The sequence below is a fragment of the Gallus gallus genome, chromosome 2 (assembly GCF_016699485.2).
Source record: "Gallus gallus isolate bGalGal1 chromosome 2, bGalGal1.mat.broiler.GRCg7b, whole genome shotgun sequence".
NCBI lineage: Eukaryota > Metazoa > Chordata > Aves > Galliformes > Phasianidae > Gallus > Gallus gallus.
The window spans coordinates 83481633-83503395 of NC_052533.1; the positions used below are offsets into that span (position 1 = coordinate 83481633).

Here is a 21763-nt window from a genome sequence, read left to right on the forward strand (position 1 = left end):
ACAATCGCTTATTGGAAGGACTTTAACTCAAGGAACAGCAAGTTTACAGAACAGAAAAGTAAATCTTGAGGGGAAAAAAAAAAAAAAAAAAATCATCTCTGTAAAAAATTTCTGTGCACAGAGCACAGAAATAGTGCAGACTCTTCCCTACAGAAAGGTCCAGGCCGCGGATCCAGTTCCCTGAGAAGTTCAGTGTTCCAGTGAAAAGTCATGGGGAAGGAATTGTATGGGAGCGGAGAAGGAATGGTTTTCTGCCTTCCACCAGACTTTAAAAATTCCACTCAGCCCGTCTGTCAGTGTCAACAGCAGCAGTCTACATGCCCTAAGACAACAAACTGCTTAAGTGAGCATATGTCTTCATACACATAAACACTAACCCTCCCACAGAAACTCCAGTTTCGAATATCTTCATCTGTCTCCCAGCAAAGTTCTCCCACATGCAATCGTATCAGAAATTCGGCTGAGCCAACAAACGAATATCACTTCCCATTTGCAAAGTAGGGAGATCACTTGAAAATAAAGACATTTCTTCCATTCTTCCACACGCAGGCAGGCAGGCAGACATTTACTGGCTACAGGTGAGACAACGGCCCCTTTTTCAGGAAGTTCTGTTTACCACAAAGGAACACAGGAAACATTACATTATCATGCTTCAAAAACAATGGATGCACTCAGTAACACTGATCTGAGCTTCTTTTCTGCCCATCTCTGTGCAGCCACTAACAGGTAGCTGCAGCCGAGGAGCTATTAACACTGTCATCACAAGGACAAGGAAACAGCGACAACAAGCCCATGAAGTAGATCTTCTAAAAAAAGCACTGCTGTTTCAGTGCAGCCTTTGGCACTGCTGCAATCCAGCACACAGTTTCCCAAAATCGTGCCGCAAATCTTTTAAGTTCCTTCCCAGAAATATTCCATTTCCCTTTGTTTGCTAATTGCCGAGCTAGCCAGCTGTTTGCAGTGCCTCTCTCATTTTTATTTTTTTAATATGTGCACAAACCCGAGAGATACTCCAGTATCCAGGAAGAGTTTACATACACAACATGCCGAAAAATCAAGGAACAGGGACACTAAAAATCAGCAGCACAGCTCAAGGAAAGCAACAGTACGTTCCACTGTCCCCAAACACTTCTCAGACACCACTACATCTAGACAGAGGTTAAAACCAATTTAACACAGAGATGAGCTGTAATTCAGAAACATTTACAATCTATGTCACAACCAAAGGAGGGGAAAGAACAGCCAGGTAAAGGAAGAGGAAAGACCGTTCATTTCAGCAGCTTCTTGAGTTTTGCAATCTGCCATTGCTACTGTGTTACATTTAAACAAGGTTCTTGCTTGGTAGTTCTCCCCTATTTTCTCCAATTCTTTGCTTTCCAGTTACTCCGATTTCTATCTTGATTTAAATGCCCTTTAGCAGTTGCTGTGGACCAGGCACACTGTGAATTACATCACAACTACAAGAGGGAAGGATTACTTATCTGCTACCCGGTAGGCTGCTTCAGATTCCGAGAAACTTTCACTACTGGTAATCTTCACCAGCTGTTCTGACAAACCCAACCACTTCGCGTGTTCTGTAACTGGAAAGACATCAGTTGTATAAACACTTGCTTCACTAACACGCTGGGCTTATTTAAGGCTAAGGAATAATTTTTGTTTGAATGTTCTGTGAATGGATGCAACAGGAGCAATCCATGTAGAAGCTTGGATGTACTGTCTTAAACCACTTAACCCAAAACGCTTAGCATGACATGGAGAAAAGCAAGCAGGACACATCCAAAAATTCTGAGTGTCTCATGGTACATCAAAACAAAACCTTCCAACTCATTGGCATCTCAGCTCAACTGTTTGACAAAAAAGATATACAAACCACTTCTTAACATTGGCTCACATGGAAACTATCAACTAACCTTTTGGACACACCAGGAAATGTACAATATTTTTTTTTTTTTTAAAGAGACTCAAATCCAAATCATCATTAGTAACCAGAGAAGCAAAGCCAGCTGAAAAAGCATTTTTTAAGACTCTCATCTGCAACTGAAAATTTGGGGCTTGCAATTACTTCTCAGTAAGGCTCCCAAAAGTCTACTCATCAAAATACCTAGGCTGGATTTCCATGGTACAATGCATGAATATTTAGCCTTGAATTACTGGATATAAAATTACCAAGAACCTACTTCAGTAGCAGCTCAAGTGCTCTACCAGCTTCCAAAAAAAATAGCAAATGCTGAGGACAGTTATTTACTTTGCAAGCTGAAGTGTTCTACAAACCAAGTATACTCAAACCACTGATTTGTCAGCATTGTTCTCAGATGTGCATCAAAGTGATCCATGCCTCAAGAAAGTAAGTTCTGAACAAACTCTAAATAAAAAGATGATTAAATATAACACTTTCAGCAATAGCCTTATCAACCTTCCATATCCCTAGGAAAAAAAAAATAAAACAGAATGGAAAATTCAGTTATATTTTTATGCCATTTCAACATTTTACTTGTCAAGAACGAAGGCAGCAAATAAATTTGCAGAATACTAAAATTCAGTGGCGTCTTCAGCACACGCAACAGAAAACTACAAGTATTTAGAGAATGTGCAAGCTTAATTTCTTACATAATTACCTTGTCTGTCTGGTCTAGACTAACAAGTAATATTTTGCTCAAGAGATGCCATATCTTATCCAGGTACATCAACAATCTCATCCATCTCCTCAAAGATTACTCCAGCCCACCCCAGTGCTGTAGCAACGCGCCCCATGCTGTAAACCAAAGTGAAGGATATGCTGGTAGCACGTTTTACTGGAGTCTGTGAGTCCCTCCTATTTCATGTAAAGATTCCACTGATTTTTTCCTGAAAATTATAGCTAGCTTTAGCCTGAATTATATCCAATTCTCCAGTGTTTAGAGCAATTACTTCAATTCTTTGTTGCATTTCCAGAAAGCAAGAAAGCACTAAAAGGTGAAGAACATTTAGTCTTTGTCAGTGAGTCACGAGGGGGCAAGAAAGGAGGTCAAACTGATTTTTTCCTACCTGAAACTGGCTAGACAGGTTAATCATACCAGTCAAAACATTATCTACCAATAGGGAGATTCTCCCCACAGTCATTACTTCTACAGCCTATTAATAGTTCTGGGACTTGCAAATTCTTTCACTAATTAGTTTGCTGCACAACCATAGCTGTCACTATTAGTCAAAACAGCTAGTGAGGTACTATTGGGCCATTTAAGAGTTTTTTTCTGTTCTCAAGAGCAAGGAATCTACATTTTATTCTCTTCCAACTCTCCTGCTTCCCCTTCCTACTGGTCTTCTGTTGCCTAGCTTCCATTCACTTATACTTGGAGCCCTACTTGTCCCCCCCGGGCAACGCATTAAAATGGAGTCCCTCCAACACTGTTAAGCAGTTGCAGTAAACTAAAAAGTTGAGCAGGGGGATGTCACTGCTTCTTCCTCAATGCCCAGTGCAGAGATTGGAGATCGTAGCTTTAGGCTCATCAGTGGGATCTTCTCACAGAATTCTCATTTCAAAGCTGTTCAGATACTACCAGAGTCTGTAACTGTGACTGCCCACACTTCCATTCACTTTTAATCATTAAAAAATGATAATGATCACTTAGGACACCCAGTCCCAATATTCTTCGCTTCAAACATTTACTTGAGGCAATCTACCTTTTTGAAATAGCCTTCAACAAAGCAGCGTGTGCAAGCAGCTGCCACAGGTAAGAAATAAACTCTCTACTGCAGTAAGGCATGGTTTAACTGTAATGGAGGAAATGCTAGCAGTGAATTGAACTTTGGTCACTTTTTTTCCTCATGGTATTCAGAAAACTCAAGATGATTACACTCCCTTAATTGCATCATCTTACATACTTTGCATGTATGAACAGTACATTAATCTTATCTTCATCTTGCCTACAGTACGCTTTCCTGCTGTTCTTTGTTTTTTCAAGAGAAGAACAGGAGATACCTACCAAACAGATCCTTTATAAGCCAAATCTCTTTTCAAAGAACAAAATCCAAACTAACCCCATTTAAATATATATGTTTTCAGTAAGTTCATAAGAAAGCTATGAAAGCTCTATGTTGGAGCGAAGAAACATGACCAACTATTCATTAACATGAGCAAAGTGACTTAAGTTGTAGGACCATATTCTTCTAGAAAAAGTAGTCTGTAGCAGCAGCTGGCCGGCTTTGTGGGTTTTGTTGTAAATTTGAAAGGACCAGCTGCAGTCAAAGCAGCAGCACACTGAAAAGTATCTTATGGAATGTTGATGCTTAGAAATACATTAGTCCATCTGCAAGCAGCTCTTGCTAAAACAAGCTATTCTGCCTTCTGAAAAGCAGAAGTAGTGATCCACTCTCTCAAAGTCATCAGCAATAACCTCACCACCTTGATGCTGGCCCTTAAGAGCTCGCCTTTATTCCCCAGCTCTCAAAACCTCCACTCCCCACATGATGCTATCATCTCTCTCATGTCTCTTAATTAACAGCTCAACAGGAGATATCACATGCCATGGTTTGTTCTAAGGTTTACATATACCATCTGGCCAGTCTAAACATAAAAGCATTCACTGGTGCACTGGCAAGCCAGGAAAAAAAAAAAAAAAAAAATCAACAGGCAACCCTTTTGCTTACCCCATGGCCTCTGTAGAAAGCATTAGCGTTACCTTCTTCTGCTCCAGCACCAATTTTCTCCAAACTCCTGCCACCTTGCTGTTTGTGGGACTGCCGCCCTCCAACTGCGACTAAAAGCAGCCTAACAAACTGAGGGTGAGAGCCCATGGGGGAAAAGCAGTGGAGGACTGAAGGTGAGATCAAAGTGCATCAAATGGCAACTCTTCTCCTGCCAAAGAGATTTTGATGCCTTGATGGGGCAAGCATTCATCAAGAACTACCGCTTGTTTTTACAAGGAATACCACAGAGTATGAAGTTACCTTATTTGACGTGTGACAAGAAAATAGAGAAGTTACAGGCAAAGAACTTATATCCAGCCAACACTGGTAAAGGGCTAGGGAAACATCTCCTCCCATCTCTGGAGGGCTATACATTTAACACACAGAGATGCAGCCAAAACAAGTGCCTTCACATTTTTAAAAATATTCTTCCTGCATTAAAGTTTTTTCTTTAATTCCCTCCCCCTTAAAAGAAAAACATCAGAAAACCAGCCTTTGTGAAGCTGCACGTAGAGCAGTGTTTTCTCCAAAAGCCTTGAAGTAGGTAAAGACTTTCAGACATACAGTTTTATGATATTAAGACTCTTCTGACTACTCTCCCAACCTAGACTCCCAGTAGACTTCGTAAGTTTTGAGAGTTTTCAGTAATGCTGTTCCATAAAGATTCGAGCCTTTATTTATAAATACTTTATTTCCCCCATATGAAACAGATAATCTTTTTGAAAAAGGGAGATGATTCTTCAACAGTTGTTTGCATGAAACTGGCTAAAGTTTCTTCTGCTTGTGCCTCAAAGCAACTGCTCAGCACACAAGTTTTGTGATGCCAAAGTAATAGTAGCAGTTCTAGCCACCACCAAAGAGCCAAATTAATCCATTTTTCTCCAACAAGGAAGAGCAAGACTTGGAATTATTTAAACAAAAGAGTTGAATGCAGTGGTCCAAGTGACATTTCCTCTCCAATGTGGCCAGCCATAAATTGATTTCAACTTACTTCAAGCGATGTCGGTCATCACTCTTCTCTTATGTGAGTATTGGCTGCCGCTCCCAACATATTTTTACTTTTTATTGTAATGGCTTAATGTGTTTTTAACACACAGAGGAACTCATTAGATCATTTGGAATACATGGAAAATATCTAGCAAGCTATATCAAGAACTTGTATGAAGAAGTAAATATAAGACCTCATGCATTTTCTGAACACGGTCAGTACAGTGAAATGCATTCTCCATAACTTGGCTTTAAGGTACCTTTCTCTCTTTTTCCCCCCCCTCTCCTATCTTTTTCACCTCCTCGAGAATGTCAAGTTACGCTTAAAAAGCAATGATTTTCCAAAAAATGCTGAGCACATTTACAGATAGCCAGGTCTAAGATGGATCAAACTAGATATCAAAAAACAAACAAAAAGCCTTTTACTTGAACTTCTTTCAGATACACTTCTCCACACTCAATATTAAATCTATATCCTTCTGAATAAAAATTAACAATACATTCAACCACACATTACAGACCCCTATGAATAGGCGAGGAGAAATCACAAGTTATTGACAATCGTTGAGCTGATATGCTCCAACAGTAGCTGATAAGAGTTGTTTCCAACTAACAATTAGCCAGCATGAGTTATAAGTGATCAATACAGCAGCAGCCTCTTAGAATAACAAGAAATTGTTCTTGTTCCTGCTCCATAGAAATAGACTGTACAGCTTACCTCTGTGGGCGGAAGTGGTAGTGAATCACAATTTCATTAGCCTCCACAAAAAAAGATGGCCTGATTATAAGAAAGCTGGCATCAAACACATTTACAGTCACAACGTTTCAAGTTTAGCTATGAAGACACCAAGGTCAAAGATTTGATTTAGAAATGAAAGCCTGGCCTGCATGCTATTGAAGCCTGGGCTCCTCTGTACAGAAGTGACAATAATGAAAGGCTGTTCACTTAATAAAAGAAAACATCCCGTTGTGGTTTCTTTGTTTAAAAACACCAGCGGATTAGTGCAGAATAGTGACTGCAACTCAGTGCTATTCATTAACTCTAGTGAAAATAACACGAGGTATGCTCCAAAGAATTGAAGTCATTGTTTTCCCAGCAGAACTTGAGAAGTTTTATGACATTTTCAACAAAGAGAAAAATGTGGCTAAAAAAAAGTCTTTAGATATCTTTCAAATATACATAACACTCACGAAATGCAGAGAGACTATTGTTTCAGCCTCAAGTCCTCAGTGTTTGGGAAAGCACAATTTGTGGGAAAAAAAGGAATAGTCAAGATGTCTAAAGCTGTGTAAGAAAGCTGTGATACAATCCAGAGCACGAAAATTATATATTATTGTATTTCTGTGAATCAGATCACAGCTGAAACTGGGACAATTGGTTTCTCATACACAGCAGATTTCAAGCCCTAACTGGTTGCAGCAAAGCGATTCGTTTCCTGGACATGGAAAAACAAACTAGAAGATGTGATTCGACAGCTCTGCAAGATGCAAAAGCTCCTAAAAAGAAAGAAACATTAGCAAAGAAAGCAAACAGATTACATTTATAAACAAGGGCCTTGGTTTTCTGGGGGTTTTTTTGTTTGTTTTTAACAATTAGCAGATTCAGTACATAACTAATTCCTGTAAGAAACCAAGCTACCACATATTATTTTAGAATTAACTACTAGAAACATAAAGTTCTTATGATTTACCACTGCAGTGAAAAACTAGGCATACAGCATAATTAGCACATTCTGATAGAGAAAAGTTTTGTGTTGGACCTTCATATACAAGGTGAATCTTGCCTTAGCTAGTGATTTAAACAGTTCTGCTTACTCACCAGACTCATCAAATCGTTCATAATGAGTTTTAACACCCTTTTTCTTTCTATTAGATGACACCACAGCAAAATCATGAGAAACAGTGCTTGAATATGCAACATCAAAAAATAAAAGTAAAAATAAAAAAAACACCCTCCACCTTTCAACAGGGGAACCATATGCACTTCAAATATTTTAGTTAAGATTTTTCAGATGACTTTGTCATATTCAACTCCAATTCTCCTGTACTGCAATTAGATATCTTTCTTCCAACTATACTCTCACAAGACTTGATGGATTATTTAATATCTACTGCAGTAGTCTGTTGGTGCTGCCGGACAGTCTCAGTACAAATTCTGCCTCATTCTTTAAAGCTACATTTTGTACAACAAAGTATTTCAACAAGAAACATACAAATGATCTTAAGAAGTGTTAAAATATTAATGCAGTTCCTAGCAATTCAATGTGTCTATTCACAGCTGAACATCAAACGCATGTAACACCTACAACAAACACGTTTTTCTAATGTAATAGGATCAATATTCCTTAAGCTCTCAGCCCATCATTGCTATTTTGAAGGTTAGATTATCAACCACTTACTTCTGGGACTGCACATAGCCAAAGCAGTCCTCACACAGATCTGAGCTCTTTGAAAATATTTCAGTCCAACATTCATAAAATCAGCGATGCCATGCGTTAGAACTAACTTGAAGCTGAAAGAAAACCATTTCTGACGAGTATGCCATCTCACCTATCAGCAGCTGCTCCGCTCTGTTGTGCTTTAGCAGGAAACTCCAGCTTTTACAATGAATAAAGAATTCCTGCGTACCCTTTCTGTCACATTATTCTCCATATTCACTTCAGTGCCCAAATAAACCCCAGCAGAAGTTGAAGAAAGGAAAACCACTGAGCAGCTTGGCATTGCCCTAATACAGCTATATTACGGCACTTGTCCAAAACGTTATCAGCCAGCAGCTCGTTCTTTGAAGAGGCCAGATACTGAGATCAAAACTAAGTCCAAAGCAAATAGAAGTCCAACCTAGTGTACTTCTCCATGCTATCTGTAACCTTTTTTCACACATGAAATGACAACACAAAGTACTTGGCGTTGGAGCAAGGGGTAAGTTGTGGTAAGAACCTAAAGGCCTACTAGAATTCAGAGAAAGACACACAGCGTACATCATTTTAGCCTACATTAAGGCTCCTGGAGGAGGCACTGTCCCCTCCTGCTCCCCAGTGTCATTGAACTGCACAACTCAGTACTCCGTGTGCTGTTTTCCAGACTTTCAGTTTAGGAAATTGTCCTCAAAAATCAAAGAGTCAGAGATGTCAGTTTGAAAAAGGACTTCAATTTTACAACTCCTCTCTGCAGGCAAAGAGCTTTCCGTGGCAGTTCCATTTTTCTTGAGATATTTATTTCAAATAAATGTACTTCAGCTGTAGTATCTCTCCACGCTTAAAGTAGAAGAACTTCACACCATCTCCAGGATTTGAAAACTGAAAACAGGTTTACTGAACTTTGGATCTGTGAGCCCTACAGAAAAAACTACAAGAAGGTATTGGAAAAGGCATGAGCAAACACACAGTGTTTCCATTGGTGTTCTGGTCAAGTATTCCCATTATTCCAAATCTCACTCCAGTACAGGACTGTACAGTGCCCCAGCCAGCACCAACTGAATCATCTCTTACAGAAATGCTGTCTGGAGATAACAGTCAAAGCTGAGTTCTGCCTTCAGAATTAGAATTCAGCTTCTTTGTTTGAGAAGTGTATCGATTCCAATTACTTTAAGTACATAATGAACTGAAAATTAAATAAATTCATTACTTTAATTTTAACTTAAATGAGTCCTTAAAGATGCTTTGAAAGTGCCTCTACGCTGAACATTCACTCTTTGATGCACTCGGTGTAGAACTGTCACAAACAGGATACGGACACAAGACTGCAGGCTGTTCTCTATACTCTGTTTATTCATAATGGTAATCAAACTGTTGAACACCAGAGTGAAAGCATAACTCGGACCACTCATATTTAGCCTACAACGAATTAGCACTTGAACCACCTCAAGATCTAGAAGTCAGTTGCGTAATACCAGCTAGCACAGCTAAGAAATGGCCACATGAAATTACATCAGATAGTCATCCACTTGTGGTCGGGGTGGGAGACAGTTTTATTCTTGCTTTTAGTCAGCGCTCTTCCAGGCTGCTACAGTTACACTCATTTCAGAGTCCTGCTGTGGAAGACACCTGATGAAGACCAGTAATAGATACCTTTCTCTTACGGATGTCCGGGGTCACTGGTTCAACTTTTTCATTCTGCTTTTCAGTCAGCTGCTTCCCTTGGCTTCAGGAGCACTTCCAAATCTCCCTCTACCTGTTGATGGTCTATTTCAACCTGTTACCAATGTTCTCCTCAGGTCTGCTTCTCACAGAGCCTTCCAAACAACTAAAACCTGCTTCACTCCCCCTGTAAGGATCCCACTATCACCGCTTTCTAATTCTCACTGCAATCCTGGCTTGCCATTCTCAAACTGCTCTGAAGTATTACTAACACAATACAGAGCAGCCTCAGATGGCATAGAGAAAGATAATGATGAGCTGTGGCTGCAGAAAAGTAAACAGATTGAAACTCTGCAGGTTCTTCAGGCCTTCACCACACCGTGCTTGCGAAACAAGGCCAGCACTCCTTTTTGTAGAACCACCTAACATGGGGTACTTTGCACTGCAATAATGGCTGCGGCTGCTGGGACACACCAACAGAATCTGGGAGTCTCTTCCAATGCAAAGTAAGAAGAGCAAGACCACAACGTACCCTCTTACTTGCCTTCAGTGAGTTTTCAGAGGCAGCTTGGGCATTGGGCATCACACCATTTCAGCAGATCCACGTAACTCGGATGACAAACTTTGTCGCATGACTTCAGGGATTCTCTTATGTGAGGAACTACTGGAACTTAACAGGAAATATTATGTGTCCCAAACATGCTAAGAGTTTACTCACAGTAAGAAATCCCATTAAAAAAAAAATCACCAGGGATCCCATTGCCTGTGTAGCTTAACCAATGAATGTACAGCACTAATGAAAACAAGGGAGACCTTCCAATACATTGGCTTGCAATTTACAGAACAAAGATTCAGAAAGCAAGACTAGAGCTGTCGGACAGCAGAGCCAAAGGAAGCCAACACTCTTTCAGCTGGGCAGCAGCACAGCAGCTGACTTAGCTTCTTGGGAAGCTTTCTAGCAGAGCAAAGCTTCTGAAAGTCGATGCCAGCATGGCACAGGAAGATGTAGGAAAAACACTTTCCTCCTTAGCTGAGGATGAGTTCCACAACAGCTGTACAACAGTACATCAGCTGCCGCATACAGTCTGAGCTCCCACAACACCAAGCTGCTGATGCTTTCTCTCTCTTTGAGAACCTAACTGGCAAATAAACACAAACTTGAGCACCAGAGCATGCAGAACAGCAGTCCTCAACACAGAGTGATAGTACACCCACCTCTACACATGTGCTAACTGTTGGGTAAGATCTGATAACAAAGAAAGAACACAAAAGCTGAAAGCATCAGTGAGAGTTGCAGTGGCTATTAAATACCTGTTCAAGTTGTGGAAAAACAAACAAACAAACAAAAAATTCCCCCCAGAAAACCACTACAAAGCTCTATCTGGGTACTACCAAAACCAAACACCTCAGGGGAAAAGAAGAAAAGTTTTGAAGTCGTTCACTCCACAACCAGGTTCCATAGCATAGTTGCCTACCATTTAAAGGCAGCAGAGAAAAAGAGACAAGGATTTTATTTAATGCTTGAAAAATAAAGCTCTGGGTAACAGAAGCAACGTCCAGTGAGATCAGGAGATGACCTACAGAGATCACCTTGCCAAGGGCACCTTTTCTGAACCAACCTGGTCTCCACGCACACCGGCTTTCAGCAACAACTGAGGTTATCACAACTTGACTGCTCATCTCCTCAGGCTCTTCAAACAACAAGAAAACAAAAGTCATCTCCCTGTGAGAAACCAAGAACTACCACTCAGTAACCTGCAGAGTTCTAGAACTCAGGTTCATACCAGAATGGACTGCACCTGGAGGAGCTGGGGCTTCGCACAGCAGCACGCATGTAAGATATTTATGCAGTGTTCAAAGTCACAAGCTTCTAATGTAATTGAAAGTAAATGCCCCTTACGAATATCCATATTTCATAGTGCAAAACCATATTTAAACAATCAAAAAGTGAGTAATAGAGCAGTTAGCCAGCTCTTTAATACATTAGCTAAAAGTATATCAATTACATTGATTTTTATGATGGGCTGACTTCACGTAATGGACTAAGCTCACTAGAAGGACTGTAAAAAAGGGAAAATGCTCTTCTGGAATTAGTGGAAGATGGTGTCAAAATGCTTTTAAGACAGGCACGCAGTTAAAACATTTTATTTGGGGATGTTAAATTTAGCATACTACTCTCAAGAATGGATGTGGTGCTCAAGGGGAGTAAAAGCCATGATCACAACACTGCAGATGCATTTTGCAGATTCGTGTGATATTCGGCTTTAAAGACTGTTTTATTCCTAGCTAAGAAGCAGGAAGGTTGGACTAGGAGCACGGAGGCAAAATTCAGCTCTGCAGAAGGTTGACAGCAGGATGCTCCAGGGATCCACAGAGCAGGCTGCACTTAAGGGCACCGATTAAAGATCTGAAAAGCAGAAATGCTAACAGTCAGGGTGGTTTCATCAATGACAGAGGACTAAAAATGCAACTAAGTAGGGGCTAATCGGCCCCAGTGCACAAGTGGCACAATGGCAGATATAACTCAGCATTCAGAAAGGAAGAATTGGAGGTGAAAATCAGGCAATTGCTACAATGGTGAGCAACTTAGTAGCGAAGTAGACTTAGTATGAACCAGAAGGCTGTAAGCATCCCCGGGAAATTCCAGGAAGACTTCTGCTCAGTATGAGCATAGCTGCTGAAGATGAGAAATGCTCAGATGCAAGAGGAGCAGCAGCAAGCACTAGCAGGACTGTAATACCTTCATAAAGCTTCTTGCTCACTCTCAGCCATTACCTGAGAAAGGCTGCTCTCATTTTACACCACGTCTGAAGAATCTTGGGATGAAGAGGTCAGAAATTATTACTGCTAATATAAAGAACAACAAAGCATAACACGAAAAATACACAGCTATTAGCAGAGTGCACAACAGCCAGAACAGAAACAGCTTACACTTCAAAAATTAAGATGCCACTCCGTAAAAGTGGGAAGCAGACCCTTCAGAGCTATGCTTTTTTGACACGGTGCATAACCACACTTTCACAGTCACTGCTGTTATGTATCGTTATAGCTAAGAGCACTGGCATAAGGCGCACAGCGAGACAGAAGAGTTCAGTACCCCTCTCATGATCTGCCACAGGCCTGCAGCCACAGGGATGCTGAGTAGCTCCACTGCACAGCCCCAGTGCTATACAAGAACCACTGTGGCCTGCTGGTGGGGGAAAGGATGGCCCTCATCTTACAGAGGAACTTTAGAAGTCAAGGTCATAAAGAGCAACATGAACTACGATGGGAAACATACAGTATAACTTGGTCTAGAGCACGTCACTGTAGGGGTTCCCAAATAAAAGAACTTCAGAACTCTTGTGCAGAGAGACCTGTTTATAAGCACAATGAAGCCCCGTGCTCAGAAGTATCACTCCAACTCTCAGAAGGCACTTTAAGGTAACCTACATCCCAAAGGCTTTGTTCGCAGGTCGCACAAAGCGACAGGCAGGGACATCAGCAGGACCCCGGTGGCCTTGTGAACCAAAACTCTGTCCCAAGTGGGTATCCTGGGGCTTACAGGAGCACTGGAGAGAGAGCACCGAGACAGAAGACGGGAAAACACAGAAGCCCACAGCCAACACGCGGTGCTGCCCACAGGCACACAGCATAGGAAGGGCAGCACCAGCACTGGGGAAGCTCTCCCGGGGCGGGATGCCAGCAGGGCCGAAGCAGCACCTCAGCCACACGGCACCGCCCTCCATCCCCCATTCCCGAGGCAGACCCGGCCCACGTTACCCAGGAGAGGGATGCGCTGCAGAGCAGAAGCGGAGGAGCACCCCTCGGTGCCACTGGGCTCCGCAACGCCCGTCACATGGCACCGCTACCACATTTCCGTGACTTTCAGTAATGTCACCGGGTGCCGCGCTCCAGATTGAGGAACCAGGAGGCTCTGCTCACACAGCTCAGGGCTGCGGGAAGCCGGGCGGCACCCAGCAGCAGCCCCGCTGCTGTCACTGTCACCTTGATCGCAAGGGTGGCTTGCTCCCGGCGTCCTTGCCAAGTGATGCCCCTGCCACTGCCCAGGGACACCACGCCACTTGGGAAACACCTCTCCCCGCCGTGCGCACGTGTTACAGACAAGGGGAGCTGACGGCACGCTCCATGCCGACAGTACCACTCACAGGAGGGCACGCTGAGATAGCAAAGCACTGGGAAGCAAAGTGCCTTCCGCAGCGTAAGCAGCCCTTTGTGTTGACGAGGGAAACGAGTGCTGTGGCGTTCCAGGTGTCTGTCTGGGGCACCCCGAGCTCGCTGCCCCTGCAGGGAGCCCCGAGCTGGGAGCAGCAGCGCGCCAGAACTCGGGGTTCCCTGCGTGCTGCCGCTCTGCACAGCTGCTGGCCGTGCCCACCTACAGCTCACAAACACCATTTACACAAACGGGAGATGCCGCCTCTCTCCGCTCGTTGCCATAAAAGTTCTTCCTCCCAGCAGCCGCCGCACAGCGATCGGGTTCCATTCCCGCACTTCGCTCCGTGCACCCACAGACCGACAGCTCCTCCGGGCTGACACCGGTGGGACCCCAACCCCCGGCCGTGTTCAGAGACGGGGGGGCAGCGGGCAGAGGAGCGCTTCTCGGAACGGGAAGAGAGGGAAGAGCACTGCTACACGGATACCCCCGCACGAAAACTAAGTTACTTAGGGCAGCGCTCGGAGGAGAGCCTCGCTTGGCCTCGATCCTCTCCGGCTCCGAGGAAAGAGAAGGAGGCTGAGCGCCCCAAACGCTGCCCGGTTACGTAACGGCCCCTCACGGCCGGAGCGGAGCGGAGCGGAGCAGGGCCGGGCCGCCGCCCGCCGCGGGGCAGGCACGCCGCCGGGGCCGGCGGGAGGCCGGCAGGGAGGGAGGCAGGGAGGGCGGGCGGCAGCCCAGCACGCGGCGCTCGCCCCGCGCTTCCCCCAGCGCGGGCCGGAAAGCGGAACCCGCGGCGCCCACCGCCCGCACTCACCTCGGTGACGCTCGGGGCCGGCGGGAGACGAAGGGCGGCGGCGAGGCTGCCCCGGCCCCGCTGTCACCGGCCGCCCGGGGCAGAGTCCCGCGGGGCGAATCCTCGCGCGACGCCGGCGGCGGCGGGAGGGACGAGCCGCCCAGCGCCCGCTCGCCGCCGCCGCCTCGCAGCGAGTCGATTCGCGGCCGGCCTCGCCGCCGTCGCGCGGCCGGGCGCTGCCGGCGGCGGCCGCTACGGCCGGGGCACCGCCGGGCACGGAGCGCCGCCGGCCGCCGCCGCCTCGGCCCCCTCTTCCTGCGGCCGCCGGCGGCCGCGCTCGGGGCGCAGTCACGCGGAGCACCGCGGAGAAGCCGCCGCTTCGCTCAGCACCTCGGAGCCCGCCGCCGCGCTCCCGCTCCGCATCCCCCGTCCTCCGCGCACCGGCGGCGGCGCCTCCGGCCGCGCGTCTGCCGGCCGCTCTCCCGCGCGCGCCGCTGCCGCCCGAGCCCCGCTCAGCGCCGCGTCTCCATCGCCAGCGCGGGGGCGGGCGCAGGGAAAGGGGCGGGGGCGGCCCCGGCCGCCCGCGCGCCCGCGCCCCCTAGGTGGAGCCCGAGCGCCCGCCCCGCCCCGCCGGAGCCCGGATGTGCCGCGGGGATGCCGGCGGGGCGTTCGGCTCTCCCCGGGCACCCGCGTTGTGTGGAGGTGCGAGGGCGGAGGTGTCTCCCGGCGACTTTGCCTCCGCCGTTTGGTGAGCGCTGCCCGCCTGCGCGTCGGCAGTGGGTGTGCCAGCTGTCACCTGGGGATCCGTCAGCAAATGAAAGCATCCCACTGCATCCACGGCGAGCACCGAGTACCCCCCCCCTTGGGTACGGGGCCCACTGCAGCATCGATGCGTTAGATGTGCATCCTGTAATGAGTGCTTTTAGAGCGTGAGTGCTTAATAAAGCTAAAAAGCCGCTCCAGAAACCAAATGAGGAAAATTCTTTAACGCTTGAATTCTGGGAGCTGCTTTATCTTTCCCTACTCTTAAATGCAGCTTTGTTAATGTTACAGATCAAAGTTTATAAGCTCTCTTTGCAAAATGTAACTAGCAAACAAAGTTTTCGTGAAGGAAATAAGTAACTTGAACACAGGTGTCCCTCCCTGGACAGCCTGTGCCACCGCCTCGCTGCTCTTTCTGAGAAGAGATTTCTCCAATTACCCAACCTGAACCTCTCCTGGCACAACTTACGGCCGTTACCTTTTATCCTATCACTGCTACCTGGGAGAAGAGGCTGACCTCCACCTCTTCACAACCTCCCTTCAGGTAGTTGTAGAGAGCTATAAGGTCTCCGCTGAGCCTTCTGTTCTCCAGACTGAACAATCCCAGTTCCCTCAGCAGCTCTCCGTAAGGCCTGTGCTCCAGATCCCTCACAGTTTCGTTGCCCTTCTCTGAACACACTCCAGGGCCTCGCCGTCTTTCTTGTAGTGAGGGGCCCAAAATGAAACACGGCACTGAAGGTGCAGCCTCACCAGTGCTGAGTACAGAGGGACGATCACCTCGCTGCTCCTGCTGGCTGCACTATTCCTGACACAACCCAGGATGCCATTGGCCTTCTTGGCCAGCTGGCCAACAGCAGGAAGGAAAAAAATAAAAGGTGTTCAGACAAATCAGGTGCATGCGGGGCCTATTTTAAAGGTGCTTAGACTTCCCACACATCCATTTTTTCCTCAGATAGTCACAACCAGTGTATTCAGAATCTTCCCGTGCGCTCACAGACAAGCAGTCGCTTTGGTAGGCGGAGCAGGCCAGGGCCTGCATCTCCACGTATGTTAATGCACCGACTTTTTGTCAGCCACGTGCCTGATCCCCAGCTACAGCCTCACTGGGTGAGGCAGGTGTTGGTGTTGGCGGTAGGCTGAGGAGAGGAAGCCGCCAGCATGTGGCTTTGGGAGCGTCTTTGCCAAACGCTGGCTGAAGTAATCTGATCATTCATGGTAAGATAGAGAGCATTTTGAAAAATGCTTAGAACCGTAGTCAGGTGACAGAGGAAACCTGCGTGTAGAAATACCCCGCGGGACAAAGAGGCATTCTTCGTGTAGGCCCCAGCCCTACATGGTGCTCATGTGTGTGCTCGCTTTCAGTGTGTGGAATCAGATTCCTTCTGCACTTAGGCAGTCGAAGTGCTTGAGCCATGCTGCACAGCTCAGCTGACACATTCACTGGGGACTGTTGTTGTGACAGGTGGCTTCCCTCGGAGAGGTAATGCACACCGGCACAGGAACTGCAGAGCTGCCCTCATTTAGCATTTATAGGCTGAGGAACAAGTCTGCATGTGTTTATACACAGCCGGATAATAGAAGTAGTATCAGGCTTTCCTATGCCAAAACTGCGTGTTTCCAATTTACGCTCACAGTTTTAGCAAGAATGATTTATTGTATGCAAGCAGTTTACCATATGCAAGCAGCTTAACACTTGTTCCTTGATGACTGCTGATGCCGTAGGACGTATCCCAAATCCCTCTGTGGAATGTCTTTATGCCACCTCGATTATCTCTGCTATTGCACTGCAACCGAGTCTCAGAAATTCACTTAGCAAAAATGTCATCAATTTCATGAAAAGCAAAAGTCAATGTGAAACCTCCAGATACAGGCGAAGACACGTTGAGAAGTGAAATAAATTCACTAAACCATGCAGATAAAAAGATGTAATTTTTGGAATAAGTGTACATTCAGAAATGCAGTCTATAATTTAAGGACCGGGTTTATGGCTTCTGTATGAAGAGAAGTATATCGAGAGTCAAGTTTATGGATTGTGGAGCCCTAGTAAATCAACTTTGTAAAATTACTGTTGGAGGGATCTTTTCCAACATGTACATATTCGAGTCACGAGAACAAATAAACAGATTTCTAAAATCTTTGTGATGCTTTGTAATTATAGCCAATGCTATCCTTCTGATTTCATGAGACTCAAATTACATACTGCACAATGCCCGGGGGGGAATAACATGAGATTTTTCTGGCTTTGGTTAGATATTTGTCAAGTCAGCTTAAGGCCGAGCTGTGCCACTCCTCTCAAGTGCCCAGAACATCACAAAAGACCGAATCTGGGACAGACAGCCAGCATAGTGCAGAGGGAGCCTCCCATGTAGTTTGCGCTGCAGCCAGCACTAATGGGCAGAGACACTCGAGCAGGTCTCCACCCCACCTGCAGCTACAGAAAACGGGCTGAAGGGAACAAAGGGGCCTGTGAGCTTTCCAGGAAAATCCCGGAGCTGCCAGGGTCGGGACAGATGAGAACTCAAGTTCAGGCTACCTGCAAGGTGAACAGAGATGGAGCACGACCGAGTGCCATGGTGACAACAGCGATGAGCAGCCTCGGTGAAGAATCCTCACAGAGCTGGGATTAAGGTGTGCTGTCGCTGAAGCAGGTCACTGTGTCAGGGTTGGGCAATTGGCTGCAGCAAACTCTGAAGCAGCATTCCATCTGAGCTGAGGGCAAGCAAGTGGCCAAAGTGAATTTAAGGGAGGTCATCTTGCGCTCCTTCAGTGTTTAAATGGCGTTTTTAAAAGAAAATCATAGCAGTAAAAAGCTATTTATATGCCAGATACAATCATCTCTGGAAAAAGTAAGAAATCTGTAAGTACTGTCTTCGTGTCAACTTTGGGGAAGTGTTTGTCCCACTAGAGCTAATTGCCAATGAAGAAACTGGTGTTTATTGTTGAGGTTGTTACAAAGGGGGGTCATAAAATAATTTTATTATAGCGAATGTCGATCTGTATTTGCATTATTTCCATCAGATTGTCTTTGTTTTACAAGCTGTCTGCAATAGCTGTTCTTGGAAGGTCTCCAACAAAGCATTCTCTTTGGGGCTACTAACTGCGAATAAGATTAAAGCTTAATACTTCTGGTAATCAGTTTTCTTTTAAAGAGCGCAATTTGATTTCTCACAGTCAGAGGGGATCCCCCATATCCTCTTCTCCGTTCTTCAACTTGCTGCTCTCAATTACCCCGTTCCCCCCAGAAGCCAACCATCTGCCCACAGCTGTACATGCACACTTTTCCTGAAATGGGAGGCAGTCATACATGACTTTTACTCGAGTCCAAGAACTTCTATCGGTTTAATGCAACTTGCTTTTGTTTGCTTGTTTTTGTTTGTTCGTTTGTTTTGCCTCCAGCCCAGGCAAGAACAAAGTGTTTTATGTCCTCCATTTGTTCCAGTGTCACGCAATGAATTTAGATAGCTAAAGCTCATTTACTCAATCCAAGCAAACAGGAGCAGGTAATCTCTCTACTCCTCACCTATACCACCGATTTGTTCCAACAGAGCTGCAGCTGTATTGGGTGAATTTGTCTTGACAGGAATGAAAATACCTTTTTCAAGGAACGGCAAGAAAGACACGAGGTGGAAGGGGTGATCCTGCTCCTCTAACTCTGCACAGGTGAGGCCTCACCTGCAGTACCGTGTCCAGATGTAGAGTCCTCACTACAGGAGAGATGTGGACATGTTGGACTACATCCAGAGAAGGGCCACAGAAATGATGTGAGAGATGGAATGCCTCTCCTCTGAGGACAGCCTGAGAGAGCTGCAATTCCTCCCCACCCCCTCAAGCTGGTCTTATCTCACCTCACTTGTAAGGACGGGAGGAGGAAATGGCTGGGATCTGTGCTGGCTCCCTGGAGCAGAGAGTAGAGCACCTCCTCACTTCTCAGGGTACAAGAACTGCAGTACGCTCACTTTCCACGGATACTCCCCGAGCCCAAGAGTGCACAGCTCTTTTGTGCTTTGCTCTTTTTCTGTGGTGATCAGGGATAAGACGTCTCCTTCACCCGTTCCTTCTCCGGTGTTGGACTGGAAGTACGACACCGTCCTATACCGTGGGAAGAAGTTAAGAAAGGAAAAACAGTGGACTGCCAAAATTGGACTAAGTAAGCCTAACCCTATGGATATCACATCAGCTTGTCAACCCAAATTACTGAATTTGGTACCACGTCCAAACAGAATAGCAGCTACACTGTGTTACCACCATCTGGACTACATACTGTATCCCAGAGGAAGGTCAGGAGTTGCAGGAGACAATGAACCTTTAAGGAAAGCATTTGGTAAATGAGAATGCTCTTAGTGACTCTTGATCATTTTTTCAATATTCCTAGAATCTATCCTGACCGTGTATTATAACCGTCCTATTTGATCTACCGGAGCCCACCATTTCCAGTGTGTTAGTCCCTCATCAGGAGTCAGTTTATCATAACACAGTCCCCAGTCTTTACCTTTGTTAATTCTCCTACTGAAAACAAACTTTAGGACAACATCAAAGCACATGGGTGTATTTGTCAGTTTGGTTGTCAGAGGTCCAGGATGATTTAAACCGAGTCTGCTAAAGAGCAAATTTGCTTCCAGATATTCCATTTCAAAGAATATAAACAGCGGTATTCAAAGCGCTTTTGAAAGGTTTTGGCAGGTATAGAAGTACTTCCATTTTCATCTACATTAAACCTGGAGCATATTCATTACTCTTACACTTACATAGTATGTTGTCATTCCATATGTCATAATTTGTTTTGATAGTTATTTCGAAGTTTGTGTTACAGGGAAATAAAAGAAGAGTGCTGTACTTCTAAGATATTCCTGGCACAACAATGAAATGTTTCAATATATTAGAAAACATTTAATCCAGTGAGAGTATCCACAACTACGAAATGGGGATGTTTAAAGCACAAGAGAAAAATAACTATCACATTTCATTCAAATATACATGTGACCTCAAGGGCTGAGGATTTATCACAAACAGCTCTAGCCTTTACAAAGTGAAAGGGATTGGTCCTATGCTGGAAGAAATATGAATGAGCTTTCTTCCAGGAAAAATAGAAGTGGCCTGAGGGCAACATAAAGGTATAGTAAACCTCTAAAAGATGAAGTCTCTATTTTATTTTTATCAGGGTAGCTTTATGCTATGGATAAACAAAGATGAGGTATAATTTTATGTAGCCGTTAGAAAGTTTATAAGCCTGGTTAATGCGACTTTTCTCAAGCAGTCTTAAAAACAACAGTAAAACCAGCAAATAATACGGTTGCTTGATATAGTGTTGAGTCTACATGATAGCAAGGCCTGTCTAACAGCGTTCATTCTTCCTGCAGATGAGATCCCGGTGTTCCTATTTCAGCAGGATGTTTTGGTCACTGGCTTAAAAAACAGTAAGTGATTAAAGCAAAAGCAGATACGAAATGTTTTCACATAGGAGCCCATCACAGATTTCTCACCCAAATGGCTCTATCTATCCTTCACAGTGTGCCAGCACTGTTAACACAGTGGGTCAACAATACCAGTTTTTGCCAAACATGAAACAAGGCGATTTGGAGGGTGCTGGAGGCCACTTTGAAAACAGTTCCTTGAGAGGGATGGGGATCTTCTGAAAAATGTCTGCAGAAGTGGCAGCCACAGGCTTTAACTTTGCACCTCCTCTGTGCTGACAATAATTAGGCTCATATGCAGGAGAGCAAAGGAAAGGAAGAGAGCTTCCCAAAGGCAGGTCTGCAAAACAGAGGTGCTGTCTTCTCAACACACCATAGATTAACCAGAATAAAATAATGAATACATTACTGTAGAGAAGCACTGCATCATCGTGTTGTGCTTTCAGTGACATCTGAATAGTCCATTTGCCTTCAGCAAGTTCCTGGTGGAGGCGAAGATTGGAACTTAATAAACAGTTGTGTTAGGAAAGCACTATTTATTATATATATGGTTGTGAAGCACAAACAGCAGAAGAAAGCAGGAACATTTCTTTTCAGTTACAAGCTTCCAAAGAAATTATTGGCAGATAAAGGAAGGAAGTGGATTGATGTGGTAAAAGCACACTACTTACTCACTCACTTGCCAGGAGAAACAAGCCCTTAGTAAGTACCTGGTAGGTTTTCTCATTAGTCTGGTGTTCATACAGTAAAATGAGCATTGCTTAGCAATTCCACATATTATTTTCAGCCTAAAGACTGCACCCATAATCTAGATTCCAGTTTTATTGTCCAATTAAAGTCTTAAAAGAGTCAACACCCACTGCAATTCAGTTATTTAATTATGTTTACTGCCTACCTAAATGACATTACAAAT

General features: G+C 44.9%; 1 protein-coding gene across 4 annotated transcripts in view; it reads right to left on the reverse strand.

Moving 5' to 3' along the window:
- The window catches only part of GALNT1 (polypeptide N-acetylgalactosaminyltransferase 1), a 74641-nt gene extending 59413 nt beyond the window's left edge, over positions 1-15228 (reverse strand). Inside the window, exons 1-2 of one of the 4 annotated variants that reach the window (XM_046924528.1) lie at positions 12504-14779; positions 378-12135 (exon numbers count right to left, since the gene is read on the reverse strand). The gene's annotated coding sequence lies outside the window, so the exon portion shown is untranslated. Of the gene's footprint in view, positions 1-377 lie in introns of all 4 variants that reach the window. The other 3 variants (XM_015282327.3, XM_015282326.3, NM_001006381.2) reach the window with 3 other exon arrangements.
- Between the last annotated feature and the right edge of the window lie 6535 nt (positions 15229-21763).